At 38.7% G+C, this 5,484-nt stretch overlaps 1 non-coding gene across 1 annotated transcript; it reads right to left on the bottom strand.

Annotated features, from left to right (window-relative positions):
• Window positions 1-3,114: 3,114 nt before the first annotated feature.
• LOC141709239 (small nucleolar RNA R71) lies at window positions 3,115-3,221 on the bottom strand. The gene has a single exon (XR_012569827.1). It is a non-coding gene; the product is annotated as a small nucleolar RNA R71 (small nucleolar RNA).
• Window positions 3,222-5,484: the final 2,263 nt, after the last annotated feature.

Genomic DNA, 5,484 nt, shown 5'->3' with positions numbered 1-5,484 from the left:
ATGGTTATTCCAGCTCATTATGCCCCTAAAGACACCTCAAAATAAAACTGAAAAGGAAAAAGTCTCTCTAGATAATGGCCTACAATTAATTTTGATAGAGTCAATTGACAATGTTATGTACAATAATATTGTCAACTGTGACACAGTGAAACAAATTTGGGAGAAGATTGAGATTCTGTGTGAGTGTACAGAGGAAGTTAGATCAAATTAAAGGAGAATACCGGTGTCTCAGTATGAGGGTTTCATGGCAAAGCCTAAAGAAGGAATTACTGAAGTTTTTTAAAGGTTTAACAAATTGATAAAAGACCTGCAACTTCATGAAAAGTATTATGAACTAAAGAGCTTACCTAAAATTCTTGCTAGCTCTTCCTGACCACCTTGAACAAAAAATATCACCTATTAGAGAAGGAAGAGACTTGAGCAGAATAACACTGGAAGTCTTATATGGGATCTTGAAAAATTATGAGCTTGAAATGTTGCAAAGAAAGTCACTAATCAAACAAAGGACATGTGGTTGATGGTTCCAGTGCCTTAGTTGTAAATGACAGTGAAACAAGGGAAGATGAACAAGATGCTCAAGTTCCAATTATTCAAGCTGTGGAGCAAAAGAACAAAGGACCTCCAAAGTAAGTTGTTTTGGAGCTAGAGGAAGATGAGTTTAACACATTGGATGAGCTAGATGAGATGGACCAATCCATGGCTTACTTGTGTAGGAAATTCTCTAAAATTAGAGTCAAAAAGCCAAAAAATTTCAAGAACAAGGGACAGTCCAACAGCAACAATTGGAAAGCAAAAACTCAGTATAACTCATCTAGCAAAGGTGGCTACAAGACTGGATCCGTTGACAAATCAAAGATAAGGTGCTTCAACTGTGATGAATTGGGTCACTTTGCTACCGAGTGCAGGAAGCCTAAGAAGGTGAAGAAGGACAAAGCCTATTTGGAATTGGAGGCAAAGTATGAAGCTCTCTTGAAAAAATAGTAAGGAAAGGCTTACATTAATGAAGGAAAAAGTTGGGATGATATTGATGATGAAGATGAGAATGTGTTAAGTGGCATTATGTCCACTTAGAATGCTTCATAAAGTCTTGAATTGGTGTTTTGTACTCGAGTTGTTGGTGTTTTTGATACATTTTTGTAGTGTTTTGCATTTCAGGGCATTTTTGAAGGAAATATGAGATTTAACATTATTTTGGTGCTAATTTGGTGTTAGGAAGGTACCTCAGATGATTGCTTGTTGATCGCCATCAAAAATTAGCAAATAAAACAGAAAAATAATGATTTTCCAGAAGCTTAGCGGGTCCGCCCTGTGATAGCGCGCGGCCGCACTGGTTTGTCAGAGATGCAGCGCGCCCGCGCTGGGATAGCGCGCGCCGTGCCAGATCGGTTTTGCAGATTCCTGATTCAAGTAGAAGATTGATTTCCTTGACTTCTATTCTGATTGGGCTGCTATATAATGACTCTAAAAAGACGTTTTTCATAACAGAGACTGAGGAGAAGACAACGAGAAGACCTAGGAGCAGAAATACAATGAAGGCGAAGAGGATCTAGTTTATTCTTGTGATTCTTTGTTTAAGTTGTAATCTTGGATGCTAGTTTTCTTGTTTGTTGAACCTATTACTCTTGTTAGCATACTTTGATTATTTATTCAGTTTATAAAGACTTAGTTTATTATTCCATGCTTTCATCGGAACCCACGGTGATAATGAGTTTGGTTATGAACTAATCGTTATCGTGGGGTTCTAATGAATTTACTTATGGGTTTTAATAGTTAATTTGTTTCGATATCTTAGTGTGTGGTGATTGTATGATATCCTAGTATCGGTTGTGCTTATTCATTTTATGAGCTTCGGGAACTTATAAGATAGCATGCTAATCTCTATTAAAGCGAAAGTGAAGGGGTTTAGAACTTGCCATGATAGCATATGTTCATGTATAATTGTCATGCATGATTTTAGGTAATTCTAACCATCTTACTTGCCCTATGTAATCACGATAGATAATTTACGCATTAAACCTTTATGTTGTCAAATTCTATAGACCTATAGAGTCTCAACATAATTGGTGTCTATTCAGCTTATATATCTTTTGTGGATGTCCGATATTATGGTATTCGTACAACGAAAGTTGGCGTTTACTAGTTTCGTGTTATCTGATTAGTTTTCATCACCATTGCATGATAAGGTTAAGAACAATGAATTTGAATGAAGTAGTAATGAAGTTAGAATCCCATGTTTGTGTCATATAAATAATACAACCACAATTCTCCCAGTTAATGTTATTTAGTATAATCTCTTAGTTAATCGTAGTCATAAACAATCTCAACTTGTTAATCGTCTTAGCATTGAACAATAACCATACCATCGTTGCATAAGTACATTAATTGAAATTAACCTAAACCAATCTTTGTGGGAACGAACTAGAAAGAATTCTATATTACTTGTGAACGCGTATACTTGCGTGAATATTAATGCGTGTTTTCGTCCTAACAAGTTTTTGGCGCCGCTGCCGGGGACTCGGTCTTAATTTTTAGTTTATGTGCTTATCATCAGTGGTCGTTAAAGTTGACTGACTCAGATATTTTACTTGTTTGCTTGTTGCTTTTTCAGGTACTCTAGAGATGCTAACGCATTCTCGATCTCACAAGAGAACACTGGATAAAGCGGAGGAAGTAGTTGAAGAAGTTTTTGTTGTGGAGAAAGTTGAAGAAGAAGATCTTGTCATAATGGGAGAACCTGCAGCGAATTTGAAGGCCTTGATGGATTATTCTCAGCCAAAGATAAATAATATTCAGTCTAGCATTATCAGGCCAGCCATCACGGCTAACACCTTTGAAATCAAGTCGAGCAGGATTAAGATTATACATAATTCAATTCAGTTTGGGGGTTCTCCTATAGAAGATCCCAACATGCACATCAGAGATTTCATCGAGATCTGCGACATTTTCAAGTTCAATGGAGCTTCTGAAGATGCTATTAAGTTGAGGCTTTTCCCATTCTCTCTGAGGGATAAAGCTAAGTGCTGGATACATTCTTTACCACCAGGTTCTATCACCAAATGGGAGGATCTTGCTCAAAAGTTTCTAATTAAATTCTTCCCTATGGCGAATACAACTGCAATCAGGAATGCACTTACTCAATTTACGCAGCAATCTGGAGAATCTTAGTGTGTGGCTTGGGATCACTACAAGGAGATGCTTAGGAAGTGTCCTCATCATGGGATGCCTGACTGGTGATCATTAACTGTTATAATGGGTTGGGTACAACTTCTAGACCCATTCTTGATGTAGCATCAGGTGGAGCCTTATGGGCTAAAAGCTCTGATAAAGCTTATAAGTTGATTGAGCTGATGGCTGCTAATGAATACCAGAACCCAACTCAGAGAATGCCTCAAGGAAATGTAGCATGAATTCTGGAAGTGGATATAGCTACTGCTATAGCTGCTCAGCTTCAGGATTTGACGATGAAGGTGGATTCTTTGGCTAATTATGGAGTTAATTAGATCCCTAGTGTTTGTGAGATTTGTGTTGATAAGCATGATACGGAGCAGTGTGCTATTTCTAGTGAATCAGCTCAGTTCGTGAGCAACTTTCAGAGGTCACAACAACCAGTTCTAGCCACCTATCATCCTAACAATCGCAATCATCCTAATTTCTGCTGGAGCAACACTCAGAATACGGTGAAACAGCCTTATCAGCAATATGCAGCAAAGCAATACAACCCTCCTGGTTTTCAACAACCGCAATATATACCAAGAAAATAACTCCAACTTCAACAGCTTCCACAATCAAATGAAAAATCTAAATTGGAGGAGTTGAGGCTCATGTGCAAGAGCCAAACGGTTTCTATCGACCTTGTAGAATCAAATTGGGCAGATTGCCAATGCCTTGCTGAATCAACAACCTGGTACACTCCCTAGTGATACTGAAGTGCCAGGAAAGAGGGAAGCTAAGGAGCAAATTAAGGCAATCACATTGAGGTGTGGGATGGTTGAAAATCCTGAAAAATCTCAAGTTCCAGAATCTGAAGTTGTGGCTGAAGAAGATGTGCAGAAGGAAGCAGATGCGGAACCAAGGAAGAAAGCTGTTATCAACACTCCTCCTGAGGGTAATACAGGGGAGTAAAAGGTCTATCCTCCACCTCCTTTTCTTAAGAGGTTGCAGAAGAAAAAGCTGGATAAATAATTTGCTAAGTTCTTGGAAGTTTTCAAGAAACTTCATATTAACATACCTTTCGCTGAAGCTCTTGAACAGATGCCTAGTTATGCAAAGTTTATAAAAGTTATTCTCTCTCGAAAAGTGAAGCTCGATGACTTAGAGACCATTGCTCTCATGGATGCATGCAGTGTTGTGCTGTAACAGAAGTTGCCTCCAAAGCTTAAAGATCCCGGAAGCTTCAGTATTCCTTGCACCATCGAAAACTTATCGTTCGACAAATGTTTACGTGATTTGGGAGCTAGCATCAATCTGATGCCTTTTTCTGTCTTCAAGAAGTTGGACTTACCTGATCCTAAGCCTACTTATATGTCCTTGCAGTTGGACGATCGTTCTATTACATATCCTTGAGGCATTTTGGAGGATTTCTTGGTCAAGGTGGACAAACTCATCTTTCCTGCTAAATTTGTAATTCTTGATTTCGAGGAGGATAAGAAGATTCCCATAATCTTGGGAAGACCATTCTTAGCTACTGGACGAACCATGATTGATGTGCAGAAGGGTGAGCTCACTATGCGAATACTGGATCAAGATGTGACTTTTAATGTGTTCAATGCCATGAAATTCCCTACTGATAAAGAGGAATGCTTAAAAGTGGAGTTGGTCGATTCTGTGGTTACTACAGAACTTAATCAAATGCTAAGGTCGGATGCCTTAGAGAAGGCCTTGTTGGGGAATTTATATAGTGAAGATGATGAAGGTGATGAGCAGTTGTAGTATTTGAATGCTTCTCCTTGGAAGCGAAGGCTGGATATGCCTTTTGAATCTCTTGGATTGGAGGAGCTGAAAAAGTCTCCAAAGCACCTCAAGCCATCTGATTGAGGAACCTCCTACTCTCGAGATTAAAAATTTTCCTGAACACTTGAGGTATGCGTTTTTAGGTGATGCATCTACTTTGCCTATTATTATTGCGTCTGACCTTTCACATAGTAATGAGGAAAAGCTCTTGAGAATTCTTAGAGAGTTCAAATCAGAAATTAGATGGACTATAGCAGATATCAAGGGAATCACCCCTTCTTATTTCATCCATCAAATTCTTCTAGAGGAAGGAAGCAAGCCAACTGTTGAGCAACAGAGAAGGCTAAATCTGATAATGAAAGTGGTCGTGAAGAAGGAAATTCTTAAATGGATAATTGCAGAGATCATCTATCCTATTTCTAACAGTTCTTGGGTGAGCCCAGTTCAGTATGTGCCAAAGAAAGGAGGCATCACCGTGGTAGCAAATGAGAAGAATGAGCTCATTCCTACTCGAACAGTCACGGGGTGGAGAGT

The sequence above is a fragment of the Apium graveolens genome, chromosome 2, assembly GCF_009905375.1.
Source record: "Apium graveolens cultivar Ventura chromosome 2, ASM990537v1, whole genome shotgun sequence".
NCBI classification, from domain to species: Eukaryota; Viridiplantae; Streptophyta; class Magnoliopsida; order Apiales; family Apiaceae; genus Apium; species Apium graveolens.
The sequence above is the reverse complement of the archived record's forward strand: the minus strand, read 5'-3'. Positions and strand labels throughout refer to the sequence as shown.